A 22532-nucleotide genomic window follows, 5' to 3' on the forward strand; every position below is an offset into this window, starting at 1 on the left:
GTTTGAACCTCTATGCTTTCCTCTATCCCGATGACTCTTAAATTTGTTTTTTAATGTTATCCCATATCTCTTGGATGTTTTTCTCATGATTTTTTACCTGCCTTCCTGAGTTGGCTAGACTCTTTTCAAGATGATATATTTTGTCTTCATTATCTGACGTTCTGGCTTCTACTTGCTCCACTCTGTTGGTGATACTCTCAATTGAGTTTTTAATTTGGGTTATAGTTTCCTTCATTTCTAAAATTATTGTTTGATTTTTTTATAATCTCTATCTCCTGATAAAGATGCTTATTTGCTTCTTTTATTTGCTTGTGTATTTCATTTTCAATGAGTTCTTTCAATGTTTGAATTTGCTGTCTCATTACCGCTCTAAGATTCCATTCCATTTGTCTAAAGTATTCTTTGAGTTCTTTATTTGGCCATTTTTCTGATGACTCTAGGTCCTCCTGTATATTTAGGCTGTCCTGCATTGTTTGTACTCCTTTTCTTCCTTGCTTTTTCATGCTGCTTATGTTACTTCTTGCTCTGTTTGACTGCTAAGTTACTGTTTACTCCTATAAATTTATTTGGTTTTGTGTGTCTCTGGGGTCTCTCTTTTGTGATGGGAGCCTGTGACTAGACATGATGAGTTTTGTTGCACTTTAATGTAGATTCATTCGTTTCCTAAACTGTGTATGGGTTCTGATGACATATAGCGATCTGCGCTTTGGTCTTGGGACTTATATTTAGGTCGAATGATGTGATGGTATTGAGGTTAGTATCTCTTGGCAACCTTGGAGGGTTGCTCTACTGACGAGGGATATTAACAGGAGAATGGTCTGGAGTATTTGGGGGAAGCTAAGGTCTTGGTAGCACTATATGACGCCTTGGAACACTGACCTATACATATTTAGTAAATTACACATAAACAGCGTTGTATTGCTTGGGAGGAAAGGTATTAGAAGGGAAGGGCAGAAGTCACTAAAGAGAATGAGAGTAAACAGATAGAATTCAAGGAAAGGGGAATAAGGAAATTGAAAAGAAATGAAAAGACAAAAGAAAAAATAGAGAATAAAAAAGAAAAAAATTTAAAAAAGTGATAGCAAAAAATAAATAAGTAATACAAAAATATTTTAAAAAATTAAAAAAGAAAAAAATTAAAATTAAAAATTAAAAAAAATTAATAATTGCAGTCTTAGAGTTCGATTAACTTCTCTTCCAGTAGGTGGAGCTGTGCCCACCGGGCCAAGCTTCTCCTCTCAGTGCACGGGAACCAATCACTGTGCAGCCGCTTCTCCTTCCCGACTGGGCAGGTCTCCACTCCTGAGTGTCTCGGGCCATTTCTTGTGTCTAGTCACCTCGCCACTGGCCCCGTTCACAGGTGACGCTCAGCACAGTACTGGCTACACGCCAGGTTTGCTGCTCACGGGAGCCCTATCTTCTTGAACAACTGGGCACCCTATCCCTGCTTGCCAATCCCTCAGCCCCTAAGGATGTGGAGATTGGGGCTGAGAGCCCTCGGTGTATTTTGCTTGCCCTCCGGTAGCCACGCCCCCAGGAGCTGGTGCAAGAGACCTCAGTTGTCTGCGCTGGTGTGAGTGGTAGCCCGGGGGTCCTGCGCCACTCCTGAATCCCTCGGTCTGACTATCGCGCTCACGGGAGAGCTGGGAGGGGCCCTTGAGGTTTCCCCGCTGTGTGTGTGGGGGGCTAGGGGATTACACACCTGTCTTCACTGGTATCGATGAAGTTATCTCCTCCGCCGCTTTCTGATGATGTCAGATCTCTGCCATGTTGGTATCCCATGCAAATGGCAGCCTTTCGTTCCCTTTGCCGGGTGACCAAAGCAACAGGTGAGTCCTGACCGGCCCTCTCAAGCCCCGTCTCAATCCTGTTGCCACTGCCTATGAAGGCTCGGTTGGTATTTACCCCCACAGTATTCAGCAGGACCCGGACCGAGAAGCAGTTTCTGCGGGTTCTTTAGCCCTGGGCCAGAGCAGTTCCGGGAGCCGGAATTCGGTTGCTCTGGGCTCGGTGTATGTTCTGATAGGAGCAGGCTCCAAGAAGCAGTTTCGGCGGGTTCTTTAGCACTGAGCCTGAGTAATTTGTCTGCGAAGCACAGGCGAATGGCAGCCTGAAATTACCTGTTCTATAGCTGAATGAGCTGCGATCAGTCGAAAACAGGGATGGTGACATCAGCTCTCCAAGATGGTGGCCGCTGGCTTCCTCGGTGGTCTGACTGGTGTGGAGAACCGAACTGGACTGCTTCCTTCACCGTCTCAAACCCAGAATTCAGCACTGAGCACAATGAGGGCACAGCCGGCAGGAGCCCGCAGAATCCGCAGTGCTATATCTTTGCGTTGCTAGCTCCTCGTTTCCCAGTGCATGCCGCAGACTCTAGCCGCGGGATGATTTGCTGAATAAGCAGCTTGACCCTCCGTGCAGACAAATCGCTTGCGTTTGAGCCCCCGTAGCTGATCCTCGGTTGATGGAAATCCTTCCTCTAGGTTTTGGAGCACCCCAATTTTGCTGGATATTCCTAACAAGATAGCTTTTAACCGTTCTAACTCGTCATTCTCCCGCACAGTGACGCAGTACACGGGGGTGATGCACTCCCTTCCCCGCCATCTTCCTGCCCCTTCAGGCCAACATCATTCTAAATGGAGAAAAATTGAAGGCATTCCCTCTAAAAACGAACAAGACAGGGATGCCCTCTTTCACCACTTCTATTCAACATAGTTCTTGAAACACTGGCCAGAGCAACTAGACAGATGAAAGAAATTAAAGGAAAAGAAGAACTCAAATTGTCACTATTTGCTGATGGTATGATTCTATACCTAGAAGATCCTAAAAGTTCCACAAGAAAACTCCTAGAACTAGTAAATGAATTCAGCAAAGTAGCAGGATATAAAATCAACACCCATAAGAAAAAAGGTTTTATAGTACAAAAAAGTGGCAAAGTGGGGTGTCTTGAGAACTTACAGATAACAGATTCTGACCAGCATAATACAAAGGCAGATAGCAGGTTAATGATCTGTATGGCATGATATTTTAAGGTAGGGAGTAAATTCAGATTCTAACATCAGAATTTATGAGACATCGTTGAGGTTTTAGAGAGGGTTGTGATCTGGTCAAAGAGACCCAGGCAAGGGTGAGTTCAGAGCATGGGCGGGAATTCCAAATAAGTTTGGAAATCTCATCAATTTATAGTGAATCAGAAGTTAGCTTTTCATCACTTTGTGATGAGATGGCTCCTAGTCTTCAGATGCAATTAGGCTGGGTTCATCTACAGGGCCTCATTGAGGATTATGAGGACCCTTGCACCATTCACCCAGAGTCACGTGGCAGTTGCAGACCTCTATGTGGACAGCACAGTCTCCACCATATCAAGGAGGAAACGGTTCTGTAATTGAACTGAATTGGACACGAGGCTGAGCCTCCCTGGAGGAAGAAATTTAAACATTTGGGAGTGTAATCTGGGAAATTTGGCTTTAAAAAATATTCATTTGAAATATTTGGGTGGTTTATCAAAAAGTCATTTTCCAGAGGTTGAAAATATTCTTCAAATGGCCTGGATTCTTCCTTCCTGTTGATATGTGGGGACACATCCTAAAACATACACATTCTGTCACAATTGCTTAGTCAGTGAATTTCAATCCTCTCTGGGGAAAGAAGTCAGGGTGACCTCTACAAGAGAGAACTCAGGTCCCTCCAGTGCTTTGGTCTTGCATGTCCACCCACCTACTGGACATTTGAACATGCATGGCTCTCGTCACCCCAAAGTCCAGTCAGCCCAGTGCTCCATCTGCCCTCTCCTCCCCATCCCCCTCTGTGGGTGTTTGTTACCCTCACTCACCAGCACCCTTTTCTCTTTTGTTCCTCACAGCCTGGAGTCACAGAGGCTGGCCAGGCCTTCCCTGCACTCTCTCTCCCACCCCACCCTTCCTTTCTGTTCCCATCGCCCCCAGACCCTCCGCTGCTTCAAGCTTGGATAATTCTAATAGCATCCTAACTAATCGCTGACTTGTTTCTCTCCCTCCAATTCACTGCTGCCACAGTAATCTCCCTAAAACACCATTTAATCACGCCAAACCCTTAATTAAAAATCTTCATTATCTCTTCATTACCACCAGGATAAAGTCCAAGCGCCTTAGTTGCCTTCCACTATCTGGCCTCAATCCACATTTCCAGCTTAATGCCTACTAGTTTCCACCGTTTTTGTAGATTCCACCAAGACCCGTCTAGCCACACCATTCTCCCACCTGGAACGGTTCCTCCAGCTTCACTGAGATTTGTGTCTATTCTTTGAGGTCCCTGTCAAGTTCTTCTGCCTTGTGTGCAGCTTTGTCCCTGAATACCTGGGTCCTCCTCAGAGGTCCTGGAACACTCAATGCTCTTTATCGTAGTCTGCCACGTGTCATTATTTCATTTTGAAGTTTTATTGTGTTTTCTGCCTACATAGATGATATGCGTCTTCAGATCAGAACATGTTCCAGATATATCTTTATATCTCCCTTTTGTTTACAAACACACTTCCACACTTTGCCTGCCCTCATCCTCAATAAATAACAGTGATGCTGCGATTTGGTTATACGGGGTATGGAGTTTGATGGCCAAAGGAAATGACTGCTGTGGTTGTTCATTGTGGTCCCTTCATTCGAGACAATGTGTAGCAGTGATTGGCATGCCTGATTATAAAGGGAATTTTCTGGGTGTGAATGGGTGCTCAGTTAAATTTAGCCACCCCCAAAGACGTATAATTAAAGGAGAAATGCTAGGGAAAACTGTGTGTAGGGAAAGACTGTACAGATCTGTGGACAGCCTGGTGCCCAGCTGAGGAATGGCAGGCAGGGAGGCGGAGGGTGCAGTTGTGCTACCACCTGGATTAGCATTGCCATCACAGTGTTCACCCAGGTGTGGCTCTGCCCTCTTTGCACTTGGGCTGGACCATGCTGGATTGAAGCACATAGGCTGGGCATGGGGAAGCTTCAGACAGCTCTCCCAATTCTGTTTTGAATTTTAGTTCTGATTGGAATATGAGTGCCATGTCCTGAAGAGGCCTTGGTGGCTTAAAAACACAGCCAGGAACAGCTCCCTTCTCTCTGCTAGCCACGAGTGCATTTCATGTGGAGGGCCTCTACTTCACCTCAACTCCCAGGACCCCTACATCTGAGGCACTGCAGGAACTAAGAACTCTCATTGTCCCCAGGGAGTCCTGAGGACTCCCATGACTATGGAGTGAGAACCTTCCTTAGTGCCATTTGAGTATAGAATACCTCCTTCCTATCTTACCCCACTTATCTCCCACTTCCTGGGAAGAACTATGAAACAACTAAAAATTGTGTGTGTGTGTGTGTGTGTGTGTGTGTAGGCCACACCAGGTGGTTGAGAATGTTGGATTTCTTTCTTTCTTTCTGCATTTCCTCTGGGGAGCAGGAACCTGGGCCACATCTGCACTAGCACTGTCTCTGGAAGCCAGAGGTACAAACGCTCCCCTTTGCAGTGCCAGGACCCTGGGCACCAGCTGCAGGCTTTCCTATGTTACTGGCGTCCCTACGAGACATTTGTCCTGTGAGGGGGCCCCAGGGACTAGCAGATGTCCTCTGACTTGCTTGTCCTGTCTTTTCCAAAGGGTCTTCTGCAACAAACTATTCTTAGCTTTTTCCCAATTTAATGAGAACTGAGGTCACACTGTGCGAGACCCAGAAGATACCATGTCTAAGAGCTCCCAATGGTTCCAAGTAGGTGAATTCATACTCAAATGACCTGAGGTTTTCTCCAGGCTAAGGCAACATATAAATACGTATAAGCCATGCATTCTGAGTATCACAGGTGACTGAAGGAAGAAATCTGAGTTAGAAGTTGTCCTAGAAGTGGTAATCATGAGGAAAATTTAGATGCATATGAGAGAAAATGAAGGAGAGTGGTCCACACAAACTGGGCTGGAGGGATCCCTATGAGGAGAGTGGGCTTTGATGGATACAGATTTCTGGATGGAAGTTCATTTTCCCACCAGGTTTGAAATACAAATTTGGTCTAATCCATCTTTGCATCAATGGCAACCAGCCTACAGTAGGCAGGAAATGACTGGTGAATTAAAGCATGATAAGTTAAGTGTTGTAATGTCCAATATGACCAATACTAGTTAATCAGCTCATTTCCTCTAATTTGGTTTAAACTTTTTCTTCTCCTACTGCCTTGGACTTGACTTTGTGACAGCCTCAAGTGGCAAGAAAGAGATGCCTAGATTATCTTACAAACACCTGTAATGTTGACCACAGGCGGGTGTAAGAGTCAGAATGGATAAAGCTCTTGGGCTCCTTCAGAATAGAAAGACCAAATTAATGACCAAGAAAAATATCACCAAAGGATTTAAAAGCTTTTTGCTACTGGATGGCTGTTAAGGTCCTCCTAGGAAGGGCGATGGCACCTTCCCAATCGTTCATGTGTGATAGGTAACTGTATACAAGAATTCAACTTTCCCTGGGTTTTAACCCAGGTCACAGTAGCAGTTCCCAGACTCCTTTCTTGCCTGGATATAAACCTTACATGACTCTCCCGGAGTAACGAGGAAACTGCAACAATTTCACTCCCCTTGGAAGGTCATCTACAGCGCAGAACAGAAGTCGAGTAGCACAATCACTCTTTAGAGTGTGATCTTGGATGTCTCCATAGTGACCGCGCCTGGATTGGTGATCTGCCGCCTCTGCCCACCTGGGCAACTCACTCCGTGCCCTCTAGGCACTCGAGCGCCACCTAGTGAGGAAGTCCCTTTCAAAACTTTCCAACCTAAACACCACCAACTCCATTCGTTTCACCTTCCCTTGGAAAATAATGACTTTTACTTCACACCGACGGTCCCATTGTTTTAAGTATTTTAACAAAGATTACTGACTTTGCAGTCAGAAACTAGAGCAGACCAAATGAATTGAGAACCAAGAAATTCAAAGATTTGACCAACTCTTTGAATGATTTACAGTGCGTTTCTGATTTCTTTTCAACCATGTGTATTTTCAAAAGTTTGCTACCTTGTTTTTCAGATATAAACAAAATCTTCAAAACTCTGGAAGGAAATTCAAGAGGCAGAGGAGAGGAGTTGGGAATAGAATGGAAAGGGACAAAAATGTGGACTTTTATTATATGCTATATACTGTGTGTTTTGAACCCTATGAATGTATTACTAATAAAATAAATTTTAAAAAGAGATGCCAGCATATATTCATGTTGCAAGCAACCATTTAGTTTCTGCAAAATATAGTATCACCAGCCAGGTGCCAAGGACACATCTCTGTAATCCCAGCTGAGGCAGGAGGATCACAGGTTCAAAGCCAGCCTGTGTCTCAGAATAAAAAGGGCTGGTGACATAGCTCAATGGTAGAGCATGTGAGGCCCTGGGTTCAATATCCATTACTTATAAATAATAATAATAATAATGGTAATCAGTCACATTAAATTTATTTGCTAATTTGGAAAAAAAAAAAAACTCCTTCCCATGAAACTGAAGAATTTTCTCCAAAAAAAGTACATGTCTTTAGGCTAGGGTTGTGACTCAGTGGTAAAGTGTGTGCCTAGCACATGTGAGGCACTGGGTTCAAGCCTCAGCACCACATAAAAATAAATAAATAAAACAAAGGTATTGTGTCCAACTAACAAATATTTTTTTTTAAGAGAGAGAATTTGTTTTAATATTTATTTATTTATTTATTTATTTTTTAATTTTCAGCGGACACATCATCTTTATTTGTATGTGGTGCTGAGGATCGAACCCAGCGTCGCGCGCATGCCAGGCAAGCACACTACACTTGAGCCACATCTCCAGCCCCACAAATATTTTTTAAAAACTGGTTGTATTAAAAAATAATAATAAAGCAGTGCATGTCTCCTGAATGTAGACAGGTACACATATAGAATGTCTCTCTCTCTCTCTCTCTCTCTCTCTCTCTTTCTCTCTCTCTCTCTCTCTCTCTCTCTCTCTCTCTCTCTCTCACACACACACACACACACACACACACCTCTACCTCTTCTCTGAGTTTCTTACATCGTACATAGGTAAACATCTCAGCTATCGATTAAAAACAACACTTAAGCCAATGATACTCAACTTCTTTGAGCAAGCTCTACCAAGAACTTTACCTAATTTGATCCTTCAGTGTTCTAACAAAAAAAGCAAATGGTGTTACAAGTTACATAGAAAGCTCAAAGAATATGTCTTTGAGGTTGCCACAATTGCTGAAGGAGGACTTCCATTTATTTTCTGCAACTTGTAGAGAAGAGATGTGTGGAATCCTGTACCCAAGGTGGCTTCTGTCATGACAAAGATGTGAACCCAGAAGCCATCAGCCTGGATGATACTGTCATTCCTGTGATATTCTGCCACCATAATTGAGTTCAGGAGTGGCAGACCATGTATTCCTATCTGGCACACCTCAGAGAATATGATCATTTGATCTGAGATTATTTTATAAAAAATCAAATTGATTAAAAATGGAGAGACTATCAGGTATTCTTGCAGATTTTTTTAGTCTATATTTATGGTCAAATTTTTTTTCTGTCCACAGATTATTTTATGGTTAGCCAAAAGACTCTGGAGACTCCAAAACTGGTTCCATTGAATAGAAATAAAACTTTTTCTAAGCAGGTGGATACGATTTTTTTCAACTTGTTTTGGAACTTTTAGCCAGCTCTTCAGTGAATGAAAGCCACACCACCATCTCCATATTTTACTGCAATTTACATTTGGATGAATAGTGGAGAAATATTGCATTTCTACCACATTTAAGCATAATAACAAAAGATGAAAATATAGATTTGGGATTTTTGCATATGAACACAAATTATGATGTTAACATAATTTTACCTTAATAACACAAGTCGGTGTGCCGAATGCTAAATGTAAGTAACATCTTCTATCATATGCATGTGAATAAAACTGTAGAAAATGGTAAGTAAATTACTTCAACAATTAATATATGACATGTGTTCATGATTTTTCCTTAGTTACATTCCCTGAAAGTACTACATTGAATGGGAACTGACACCTAACTAATAAATAAATAAAAAGTTAAAATGAGGATGTTTGGAGATTTTAGATGTATACTGACCATGTAAGTTTGTGATTTTAGTCAAATGCTATGAAATGAGGTAGAACCAAGGAAAAGGCAATTTATTCTACATGTAAGAGTGGACTAATGGGAGAGGACCATTGGTTTAGGTATTATTTTTAATAAAAAAATGTATGATTAGTGTATTATTAATTAGTGTATTATATTGATTAATATGCAGTATATAACTCTAGTTACATGACTAAAAGCTGAAAAGAAGTGAAATTAAACCATTCCCCAGTAAATTAAACTCATATAAGTGTACCACGTAATCTGTTAATCGACCACTGTCTCTGGGTTCACTCGGCCCTAACCCACCTGTCCTAGCATTGTTCTCAGAGCAACAACAGTGATCTGACATTTAGTAATGGATCACTTAAGTAGAAAAAGAAAACCCCACAAGTCAAACAGAATTTGATACTGGGATCTCAATTCATATTGCTAGAGCTATAATCAGAAAAAAAAATCCTCTGTGGTTTTTGTAGGTATATAATTCTGAAGTTATTTTCTCTGAAAGTGGAAATTTTGTTTGCACTTTGTTGCTTGATTCTTTACAGGTGGGGAGAACTTAGCTTCTCCATGAAATATTACAACTATTTCCTGTTCTGGGTTGACTGTATGTTATGATAATACACATTTTAACAGACGCTAGCTGGGTTCATATTTTTCCATGTGAATGAATTATTTGGAAGTCCTTCTCCACTTAATGGATGGGACTGCAGTTTTGTTTAATTCGACCATTGGTAGCAACTGAATTGGAGCTAATAAGCAGGAGATCCAAACAGCAGATCTATTAAGTGAGACAAAGCTATGGTTAATCTGTAATTCTTTGAACATCTACTATATAGGTGCTGCATGATCTAAGGTAGCACAACACTATCTCAGAATGTTCTGTGAAAATTCCTTTAGCCCCCTGTGGAAGCTTATTTTTCTCTGAAGTCTATTTAATTCATTAGCTCTTCCATCAAATAAATTAACTAGAAATAAAGCAAGATATGGAATTTTCCTCCCTAAATCTTTCCCTGCTCCATTCATTCATTCATCCATCCAGTCAGTGAACACATATATATTATCTAATAAGTGCCAGACACTGAATATTTTAACAGCAAACAAGAGACATGATCCCTGTCTTCATAGGGAAGACAGACTTGAGTCAAACAAACACAAAAACAAAAATAGAGTTATAAATCAGTGTGAGGGAGAAGGTGGAAAACAATGGTGTGGTCTGAAAAATAACAGAATAATTTACTTCGGAATGGGTTTTCTGAGAGATCTGTGTGAGGAAGTGCCATTCAATTGGCCTGAAGAATGAGCCTGAGGTAGCCAAGTAATGAGCAAGGTAGATGTATGTAAGCAATTGATATTTTCTTAGTATAAATCTATGATATTTGAGACATACTTCCACATAAAAAATTTAGTTTGTTCCTCTGAAATTGGAATTTAATGGGGCATCCTGTATTGGATAGGCAATCTCAGGTGGACAGCTGAGCCAGAGGCCACTGGGAAGATTCTGAGGTGGGCCACGCCCAGCCACTCTGGAGGGCATGAGGCAGCTACCATGTAGTGATGGAAGACGGGAGTAGGTGAGTTGAGGGTGGTGGCCCAGGAGCCCAAGGCTACTGCATGGCTTATTGATGTTCTTCTTTCAGACCTTTGATTTTGCTTAATGCAAAAATTTACAGCACAATGGTCAGAGGCAAATTTCAATTTCATATGATAACTTTCCCATTCATATAAAAATCTGGGAAATATTCTCAGCAAATATAAGAACTGTAAATTCCTGCAAGATGTGCTAATTTTGTTGAAAGACAAGTTTAAACAAGGATTTAAGTAGATATAAGGCCTCAACATGTTTGCTGCTTTTCTGTTGGATCAAGGTACATGTAGGAGTCCTGGAGAATGCTCCTGTGGACTGGATGCTTGTATCCTCCCAAAACTCAGATGATGGAGCCCAAATCCTCAATATGATGGTGTTTGAAGTTGGGGCCTTTGGAAGGAATTAGGGCACAAGAGTTCCACCCTCATGAATGGAATTAGTGTCCTTCTAAGAAGAGACCTGAGTCAGGAGACAGATGATCTCTCTCCTCACCAGGTGAGAACGCCATAAGAAGACGGCCTTCTACAAACGAGGAAGGTGCTCCCACCAGGCACCACAGCTCCCAACACCTTGACCTTGGACTTCCCAGCCTCTAGAACTGTGGGAAATAAATTTCTGGGTTTGTTTGTTTTGTGGTGTTGGGGATTGAACCCAGGGCCTTGGGGCATGCGAGGCAAGCACTCTACCAACTGAGCTATATCCCTGGCCTAAATTTCTGATTTTGAAGTCAACCTGTCCATTATATTCTGAATGGACTTAGCCACATGCTCTCTGGGGAAATGCACTGTACTGGCAGGCAGAGGGGCCCCACAGAGGCCTTTGACTCTGTCCATTTCAGCTCCCTCAGGTAGTCTCACATAAACCTCTCTGAGTAGCACATATAATTTAATCTTTTCAGATCTTTGAGTCAAGTAAACATACTAGCTTCTGTGGATAATTTTCTAATCATGTAATTATATAACCCTCAAAAAAAGGATGTATGAGTGTCAAGTTTATTCAGGACATTTAGTTGGTAGCTTTTGGTTAATAAACAGCTAAATAATACCACAAGCCAGGCATGGAGGTACATGCTTGTAATCCCTGCTACCTGTAGGCAGAGGCAGAGGATGACAAGTTCAGGGCCAACCTGGGCAACTTAGAGAAACCCTGTCTTAAAATTAAAAAAAAAAAAAAAGAAAAAGAAAGAAAGAAAGGGACTGGGGATGTAGCTCAGTGGTAGAGTAACTCTAGGTTCAATCTCTCTCTCTCTCTCACACACACATACACACACATACACACACACACACACACACACACACAATCTTTGATTCCACCCCTGGAATAATATAGAAAACAGTAGAAAAAGACCAAACTTTTTCTATTATATAAAGTCCTTTTTTTAAAAATCTTTTTTTTTTTGGGGGGGGGGTGGGGTTCTTTTTTTTGTCTTTTTTTTTTTTTTTTGGAACTGGGGGTCGAACCCAGGGCTTTGCAAATGCAAGGCAGACGCTTTGCCACTGAGCTACATCCCAGCCCCTATAAAGTCCTTAAACAAAATGAATTCACTCTAGAAATCTCCCGATATGTTGTCTAGGCTCATGTGTGCCTCTAGTGTAACTCTTTTATTGACTATTTATAAAACTCTTATTTATGTGCCCTACGACATATTTTCTAGCACTTTCAAAAAGAAGGCTACCTAGGAACTTATTAAGTTTACTAAAAATGTCATTCATTGAAAGTCTACTTAGATATTTATTAAATTGTATTTATTAAATTATATTTAGAAAAAGAAATGAAATAATACTGGAAATTCAAAGAATCCCTGAAGCACAGAGTTGGAAATGGTACAAACTAATGGTAACAAACCTCACTGCCTCTCAGTCACCAAAGGTGCCTTCTCTAACTACATTTAAGCCTTTGACCTAAAAACTGCCCTCAACAAATGACAATGTGCATGAAGTAACACAAAAGGGAATCTGAGTTTCATATTCCTCGTTGGAGGTGTGCTTTCCTATGGCTGCTGTAACAGAGAATCACAAACCAAGAGGCTTCCACCACACAAGGGTCTTGCCCCACCATTCTTGATGATGGAAGTCTGAAACCGAGGTGTGGCAGGGTTCACTCCTTCTGCTGGCCAAGGAAGGCTCTGCCCTGTGTTCTTCCCCTGGCTGCTGGTGGTTTGCTGGAGATCACTGCTGACCCTTGGCTTGTAGATGAGCAGGCCAGTCTTCTGTCTTTGTGTGGCATTCTCCCTGTGTCCTGTCACCTCTTCTTCCCTCTATGTGCGTGTGTCCAAATTTCTTCTTTTTCCAAGGCCACAGTCATACGGTGTTTGGGCTCACCCTAGTGACCTCATGTGAACTTGGTCACCTGCAAAGACCCTGTTTCCAAATCAGGTTACATTTGCAGGCAGTAGGGATCAGGACTTTAACATCTTTTAGAGCCACACAATTTAACCCCTAGCAGGGAAACCAAATAATAATCAAATTAACTCTTGTGATAATTTTTTTTTGAAAAAAGAAGAGAAGGAAATCGTGCTAAACTGGTTTTCTTGAACTGATTCTCTTAACCTCTGTTTTGATAGTGAAGAGTCTATGTTTGAGTCCCAAAGCATCTTCATCTAGACCATTTCAGGAAGGCAAGATTCCTTATAAAGATGGGTCACCTAGACATGCAATAAAAAGGATCATAAGGTTTAGAGGGAAACTGGAGCTCTGTTCTCCTGTTCTGGTTTCCCGGATTGTTGGTGTCTTTGGGCAGATATTAACTTGTGTTGGTCTTAGTATCCTCGTGAGAGAGTTGGACAATGATCCCAAAGTTCCTTCTCAGACCTGTATCAGTCACCGTGAAACACTGAAAGACCTGGTGAGGTGTGCTCACGTGTGCCTGAGATGGGGAAGAAGGAACTCTTTCTAGTGCTCTAGAGTAAGATCTCCAGGGCCTCCTCCATGTGTCTACACTGTGTTCCATGTTGTCTTCACACGGGTGTTCCATTGATTGAGAAGGTGTCCACCAGTCGATTTGACTTTAGCTCTGACACAGTGCTGCTACGGTGTGATGGAAACAACGATGCACCAGTTGCACTCGATGGAGAACCTTGTCTCTTACTTGACAGTGCATCTGTGTGCTCCTCTTTCCCCTGAATAACTTCCTCTCCACTCACTGGAGGGCCTGGGGTGTCCCTGTCTGAACAGCATTATAAAGGAAATAGGAGCCAAGGACTTTGCCTTCGAGGAAGTTGGTTTGTGTGAAAGATTCAATGGTGGACATGAACTAAGAGGAGCATGAACACTCTGACAAGTATCATGCCACATGATGTTTTCTTGTGAATTCGAACACCCTAATGGCAGCCATTAGCTGATCTACTTCTTTAGTATGTTCTCATAAGAACCTTCAGCTCAGAGAGATTGGAAAGTGTCTTGAGAGCATCAGAAAAGACCCCAGATCTGGCTCCCTTTGAAACCTGTCTTCAAAACACACAGGACTGAACTGGACCATGGACATCTACAGATGCCTTGGAAAGTCCCTCTCCCTTCCTACGTGTGGCCAGCCTCATGCTGGGAACTTCATAAAATTGACTAGAAAACTGTTTCCTTACCTTTCTATTGACACACACCATGCTGGCAAAAGTCCATCAAGCTGCCTAATGGTCATTGCTCCAGACGGGTGGGAGAGAGGGTTAGCTTAGGTTTGGTGGTTTCTTTGAGTTATCAAGGAGTTATTTAAGGGCCTGCTTTCCTCTGGAAATTTCTACTGGAAGATGGACCTTTTTTGGAGCCCTCTCCGATGAGAGCAGTGCCACATTTAAAGGGGCCTCTCGTTGGGCAACAGTCACGATGCTTCCAGTGTTCCCAAAAGGGAGATGATTCTTCTTTGGCTAATGTTGAGTCCGGCTTCCTGAACAGAAGGGGTTTTGTTTTTGTTTTTGTTTTTGTTTTCTGAGAACAAGTCATTGTCCCTGTTATAGTTTAGATTAATGTCCCCCAATAGCTCATGTGTGAGACAATGCAAGAAAGTTTAGAGATGAAATGATTGGGGTTAAAGAGGCTAATCAGTGCATTAAGCCCCTGATGGGGATTAACTTGGAGGTAACTGTAAGCCGGTGTGGCGCGAGGAGGAGGGTTCCTGGGCCATGCCTTTGGGGTTTATACTTTGTCCTGGTGAGGAGAGCTCTCTCCCCCCTTTCTCTGCTCCCTGGCACTATGTTCCCAGCTGTGTCCCTCCGCCCCAACCTTCTGCCATGATGCTCTGTCTCACCTTGAGCCCTGAGGCATGGAGACGGCCTTCTATGGACTAAGACCTCTGAATCTGTGAGTCCCCGAATAAACTGTTCCTTCTCCACAATGGTTCTCGTCAGGTCTCTTGGTTGCTGCAGTGAAAAAGCTGACATTAAACGAGTCCCTGCTGGTTGGGAGGTTGGAATGGACAACCTCCTGTCACCCCTCTAGTCAGCAAGGCTGAGGGCACCAAGTGATCCTCCCCGTCGCTAATTAGTGTGCTTGCTGTAGCGGAGGCTTTTCTGCACAAGGCACACTGGAGGGATCCCAGCGTTGAGTGCAGGTGTCTTCTTCCCAAAGGACATAACTTGTGTCGATAGGAAGGTACACGGGGGAAGAGACAGCGGAGGAGCTCTGCAGCCCCTTCCTCAGTGGAGATCTTAGGCACCTGCGAAGCAGCACGAGGTCAGGTGTGTTTTGGAATTGCAATGGCACTTGGGCTCAACAGCCAAAAGATGGGGCCACCCCAGTGGACAGAGGAGTCCTTTACGAATCCCTGCAAATAGAACTCCCTTAGCACCCCGTGAGAACAAGCTGGTGACTGTGCTTTCTTTTTCAGTTGTCACAAGCTAGTTTCAGGTCCACGTGTGTACAAGTCACCGTCTTTCTCGCTCAGTCACTCGGCTTATCATAGCGATGGCGGTCACTGATCGTAGGTGCACTCTGGGAGTGTTTAGTCATAGAAATAGCAGCCTATAAATGTTGTTGGAGGGAGGAAGAACTCGTGGTCACTAGTGGCAAGGATAATAACCGTTGATGTAAAGAAATTCGGGGCTTATCTGAGTGAAATAGGAAATTGTCTTTTATTGCCAGCTGATCCATCCCATCAAAGACAAAGGGAGTCCTTTGGCCTGGAACATTAGAAGGGTTGTCATCTTGGCTGCCTCTCAACCCTTGCATGGCCCCATTTATCTCCTCGGCTGACATTGGCTGTGACATGAAGACTCCCCTTCACAATAGAGACTTCAAAGAGGTAGGGAGGAGAATTAAGAGCTTATCAGACATCTGGGGATAGGCAACTTGGGTTTAGGCTTAGACGTTGTGGGATCTCCATTCTACAGCATCAAAATGTTCATTTTGTACAGTTTGAAATGTAACTTTCAAAGATGACCCTAATCTTAGGGGAGTAGATAGTCTATCCGACATATGGGAATTTCACTAGACAGCCAGTTTTTTGCTTCCCTGTGAGGAATTAAAGTAGATATGCTAAAAGGTTGTACCTTTTTCAAAGCTAATTCTCCCTGGAAGAAAGTGTTAAACCACAGTCGGTGATGGAAATGGCTGATAAGGTGTCTAGTCGGTGCCACTGCTCCGTGGGTGGCTGCTCTTTTGACATATCTGAATTCCGAGTGAGCCACTGTCTGTAACAAAGTCTTATATACAAAATGTACGTGGTCAGAAAGGTCTGTAATATAACAAACACCCTTATCATCATGGGAATCTTTACAACAGCTTGGATGACTTTTTAATTGTGGCTTAATGCAGTTAATTATGGCAACTCGTCCCCATTTTTCAGGATGATGAATTAATATTGCAGATCATTAACATTACTAAATTGGCATAATGATACAGTAGATTTAACGTCCCAGTTACGTTAAGACCTGCTTTGTAATTTGGCTCTTTTGTTATTTGCCTTAAATAGGAAGAGCAGGCACACTGCGCTTGCTTCTTACATTAGGCTGCATATAACTACTCGTACTATTTTCCTTAATAAATTATTAATACAGAAAATCCCAAATGGAAGACTTCTTCATCTTCAGACTCTATATGAAGCCAACATTTTCTTTCTAATATCCACTTCATCAGTAATAAAAGTTAGAAAGCTCTGGCTCTTGAGCCAGGTTTTATAATTAGAGAAGGCTGTATTTTACATCTGCAAAATACTCATGCTTAGTGGGGAAAAAATGAGAAATGCGATATGTTCCATTCTGTTGCAATGGTTATACCATTTTAATCTCTTAAGTTCAATATATATCCTCTAGCAGGCTATACTTCTAGGATTTCATTTTTAGATCCTTAAGGCTGCATATATCTGTCAAACCGACATAATGAATTTAAAGTGCTAATGCCTAGAAGACCAGAAAAACATTGAAATATATCCTTGGTTGATTAAATTACCACCTCCAGCTACTTTACATCCTTATGTCCAAATAGATTTTCTTTTTACTTACCAAGTGCCGGATCTGGAAGATGTGGAAGATGTAATTTTATGGTGAAAACATGCACATGTCTTTAGACAAGAGCATTTTATTTAAGCATCTTTTTAAAGTCTGTTCAGTACCTCTGTGATAGGACTTGCAATTTGATTGCGGTTCTTCCAATTATGCTCAACCTGCAGGTTAACCTTAGGATCTAACAAGTAACTTTCAAGTGCATTCTTGGAATGGAATTTATGTTAAAAATCTGAAATGCTAATAACAATAATGAAAACATGTTAACTTGTTTTTGCAAAAATAAAGAGGCAACAGTGCATTCTAATCTTCATGTAAAAGTTGTTCCTTTAGGAACTGCTTAGGTTGACAGACTGACAACCCAAGGCAGCAAAAGGGACTCAGAGACACTCCTTGCTCCCAAATGGGGTCACTTGTCCACTGAACTGTATAGTATGCCATGAGAGGGAGGTTTGGTGAAAACCTTTATTACCTCCTATAAAAGTGGTGGTCAAATTAACCCTAGAAATAAAATGCTATGGGCCCCAGGGGGGAGAATATTGGTTTTCCATTCAACTTTTATTTCTAGAATTCAAGGTCGAATCAAAACAAGAAGACTGTCACATCTTCCTATATGCCTGTATTTGCAGGCTTATGCCACTTAACTCCACATAGCTTTGTACACTTCCACATCGTCTGGTTCATACACTCAGAACACATGAACACTCAAGTACACAATCACAAATCTCAAATAGACACAGATTTCAATAATCATTCGAGAACAATATTTAACAGGAAGAGTAGCAGCCAACATGGTAGCAACTACATGGGACTCGGTTTCTAATGCAAGAGGGCCCATTACAAGCATCAGCTACATGACGCCCTGTCCCAGCCATCAGGTAGAGGAAAGGACCAACTCCAACCCACTGAGAGGTTCACCGTCCACTCCAATCTGAACCCCACTAAGGGTCTGAGAGAATGGTTCTGCCATGCCGCGGTCACATTTCTAGATCCTCGCGGGGCCAACATGCAATGCAAAGACAGGGAGCATCAGTGGTTAGACATCAGCATGATGCTGCGTCTGGGGGTGAAACTAAAGACTGCGGTGAATGTGAAATGAAATGACAGGTATCAGAGGAAACAGGAGCAGGGACGGAAAGCAAGAGAGCAGATTTGTAGTGCTTTGAAATGAAACGTTATAATCCTTCTGACAATCCTGTTGACTATGAGCTATAGCACTAGGAGTACAACACAGAAAAAAAGATACATTGTGGGATAAACAGCCTCTTATAAGGTAAAACTGAATGGCCCAAATAGATGAATAAGGAGACACAATGGAGGGAAAAAAGAATCGAGTCAGTAGCAATGTAAGAAAAAGGTAAAAGTGAACAGAGGACAGAAAGGCAGAAAAGAAAAAAAATGTAAATGAGTGAGACAAAAAAGCCAAAAGACGAAAAAGAAAAAGAGAACAAGAGGGGGAAAGAAGTAATATTTTCCTTGATAAAAATGCACAAAAGGGAAGATGAACTTTGTTCTTTTTCTCTTTCTACTCTCCTCTCTTTTTCTGCTTTTCGCCTCGCAGCACGCCAGCCTAAGCTGAGAGCTGTAATGTCATTAAATTGCAAATGCTTTTTCATTTCCGACACACACTGTTTACTTATCTGGCAAAAACATATGTTGGAAGGAATCCGTTAAATTCTGCCCATTGCCTTGGGTAAAAGTGCAATGGAAACGGACCCACCGAGCGTCCTCTTTCTTCTTCTTTAGCACTCCCCTTATCTACAAGACGGCTTCGCAGAAAACTGGCTAGTTCAATGAAAAATGAAGATACAGCGGGAGATTAGGGAAGAACACTGAGCACAAAATTCCTGGAGAGAGGGTCACTCCATTGCAAATGATTTCACTCCTCTAGATCTGCATAAATTACTATTTTTAAGGCATCTCCAAAGTCTGTATATTTTTCTCACTCTGTCAAACATTTAATTTCACGCCCCGTGTTCTGAATATGCTAAAATGCATATCTCTGATGCACCTTTAAGCCAGAAAAACGAATGCAAAATTGAAGATAAAATGATGTGATTTGCACTACAAGCCTATTACTTGAGGTATTTACATATAGTTTACCTCTGCAGTTCTGAGGATGATTTATTAAAAAAAAATCTGGATTAAGCTCATATAAATATGTATAAATCTTTGTTTAGAAAATAGATTTTGCAGCTGTTGTGTCAAAAAAAAAGTTCTTTAAGATTCTGTGAAGAATTTTCCTTTTAGCATGCTTTAAGAGGGAAAAAAAAGGGGGACAGAATTTGACATTCTGCTTGACGGGGAGGGAAAAAAGCCTATTGCACCATCCGGCAGTTATAAAGATTCCTTTTATTGCCCTTCTTTGCCCAAAGCAGCTGGCCCCTCCTTGCTTTTATTAGACTTATTTAATTTTCTTTCTTTTTGTCTCCCCCACACCCCAGCCTTTTCCTTGGGCCCAAATCATGGTGCCCTGGATTACTAAGCTCAAATTAAATATTGGTGTTTAATGACTGAAACAATCGTGAGCCTCTTGGATGTGTCCCCAGTTCCTTCCCTTTTCCAAGCATGCTGTCCTCCTCTGCATCCCACACGGATCCTCTCCACTGCCATCAAGCTTTGGAGCTGCCGAGGAGCTATTGCTGTCTCCTACTTACTGATTTGAAAACAATGATTAACACAGAATAGGCAAGATGTCTCATCGTCTGGAGCAGCTGTTCTAAAAATACTGGCACTTTGTCTCAACCATCCCCACGTGTGCGTTTCTCCCTCTTCTTAATTTTTGCATCTAGAATTTTGCTTTTGTCTGGGAAAAAAAAAAAACACACCTTCATTTAGTCCAGTCCTTTGCATCCCCCTCTGATCCCAGTCCTTGCGTAATCATTGTGGGGAAATTACTCTTTGCTATTTTCTTGTTAGGCTTTGGGTTTGGGAGAATTTAGATAACAAAAGTTGGCTAATTCCAGACTGAACACACATTGGACTCTGCAAATATAGCGCCCGCTACATGATAAGGGCAGGGCCCAGATCCTGGGCTGCACCTGCCGTGATGCTGTGGGAACAGCCGCCTCTGGAAGCAGGTAGTGAGAGCAGCTATTACTTCAAAGCCCACATTAATCCTTTCGCAATTAAAACAAGAAAGGGATGTTTACAGGCATTTGATCTCTTCAGGTGGAGATAGGCATTTGCTTACAGAGATTGAATTCCAGTTCTGGTGTGTTGGCGCCTGCTTAAAGTTGACTAATGACAATTTAAAATAACAAAATTCCAGTCATTTTCAAAAGTTAAGAGTCATTCTTTTCACACAAAATGGCTTAACAATCCCCCCTAGTGGTCTAATTCCTGTTAACGGTGATTTATGAACAATCCTTTCCAAAACTGCCTGCTCGGTTTGTTTATAGGTTCATTGCAGGAAGAAAAAAAAAAAGTGCAGATAAAACCAAAGTCAGAGCATTTAGCATTGAGCAGTGGATTCCTCCTTCCTGCTCCTAGACAGTGGCCATTCCTCCTGGAGTGGGCAGACCAACGCCTCCCATGGAGCCAGCTTTCTATCTCCGGGGTTTTCTTAAGACTAATAAACTGGGTTTCCAGTGCTCACACTCCCATCCCTGAAATCCCTGAATAGAGGGGGCTGGGGGTGATGCACTCCATCTTTTCAATATTTCTGGTGGTGGATTTGGATTTTTGAAGGGAAAAAAGAGTAAATCGTAGAAACGGTCTATGCCTTTCTTTCAGGAAGATTTGGCCCAAACTGGATTATTTCAATCCTTTAGGATAGAATTACCTTTAAATGATTGAAAAACTCTATATGTTTTTCAAGTGCAACCACTAAGAAAATGCCTGGCCATCATTGCCATTCCAGTGTGTAATCCTTTCTTTTCCACACAAAGGGTGGGCAGGGCTGTTTCCCTCAGGGTGTACAGGTGAGGTGAACTGTCCAGCATTGCCCTCTGCAGCCTTCCAGGCCCAGGCCTGCATCCCAGATAGGCTGCATCTGAGCTGAAACCACCTATGCATTTCAAGTGGAGAATAGGCAACCAGGAGAGATCCTGTTCTCCTGAGAGCAAACTTCCCCTCCCATGGCCAAGCTCCCAGCCACATTCCTCTTCTGGAGTATTTAGTAACAGAATCTAGCACTTCCACTGATCATGGAAGAGGCTGTATAGTTGTGTCTCTTTGACAGCCCAGATAAGGACAGTATACAGATTTTTTGTATTATTGGAATATGGGAGGAGATGAATATTTCCAAAATGTGCACCTCCAAAAACATTGTAAAATAACCCGAAAGTCCTCAACCCTGACCCACAAGAAGCTTTTGATGTTAGAGAAAAGTCACATAAAATTGAATCCATTGCTAACCTCTTTGTACTACAGCCTTGAAAGCTTGCAGGTTTTTAAGTCCAGTTTCCTCCCAAATGTTTGGACTATTTATTATCACTTGGACTTGGCTTCATTTTCTTCCTTTTAGTTTCTGCAGTCTCCATCCTGGTCCACAAAATCATCATTTCTTGCTCAAAATATTTCCAGGTGCTCCAGTGCTTTCTTTTTATTTATTTATTTTAAACCCAGTGGCAAGAAATATTTACCTAATTATGCAACTTTCCTTCTTACAAGTCTGCTCTAGTTCCCAGCTACATCATCATGAAACTTAATCTCCTCAGTTTTCAGGTGTCTTAAGAGGACTGAGCCTCTCCATTGAACATTTAGTTATGCAGTTATTGCCTTCCTCCATATGCTAGCTTTCAGTTCCCACCCTAGTTAGTTAAACCTATCGGCTCTTCTTTGAGCCATGTCTTAGGTTTTGACACCTACATATACCTCTCCTGCAGTGGCAGATTCACCATGATACTCAAGCTTCGGAAACTTCGGGTCCCTTGCTTGCGTGTGCCATTTCTCAGTCTTTACACCTACTTTTGCATTTGTTCTCTCAAGGAGGATGCTCCAAATTATAAGAGATTCAGGCCTTACAAAATCAGGACCTATACCAGCCTTTCTCCTGCATTAGTTCACTTACATGGGAGCATCTACTTAGTCCAGAATCTTCTTATGATATGCACCCATGCCTGTTCATTCTCCCTCCCTGAACTCTATATTGCACTTGTGTGTGTTGTCAGTTTTAGGAGCTTGAGAAATTTCCCCCCCCAGAAATTGTATTATCTTTTCCATTAGATGATATAGTAAGTCATTCTAAAATACAGAATATCTCTTATGAATACGCTGTGAGGATACTGAGGAGCAAAACAGAAGAGCACTGGTATAATGTTCTTAACATATTGAACAAAAATTCTTACCAAATTCTTCAGAGGAAATTTGAACTTTATTAATTTCCTTAAACATCTCATTGAGGCTAAAACTGTAATTTCCGAATATCACGATCGTTCGCATAAAAATCAAAGCTAGCAAGTCATGGAGCATGTTCATTGCTGAATCT

Source organism: Urocitellus parryii, chromosome 2 (assembly GCF_045843805.1).
Source record: "Urocitellus parryii isolate mUroPar1 chromosome 2, mUroPar1.hap1, whole genome shotgun sequence".
Lineage (NCBI taxonomy): Eukaryota > Metazoa > Chordata > Mammalia > Rodentia > Sciuridae > Urocitellus > Urocitellus parryii.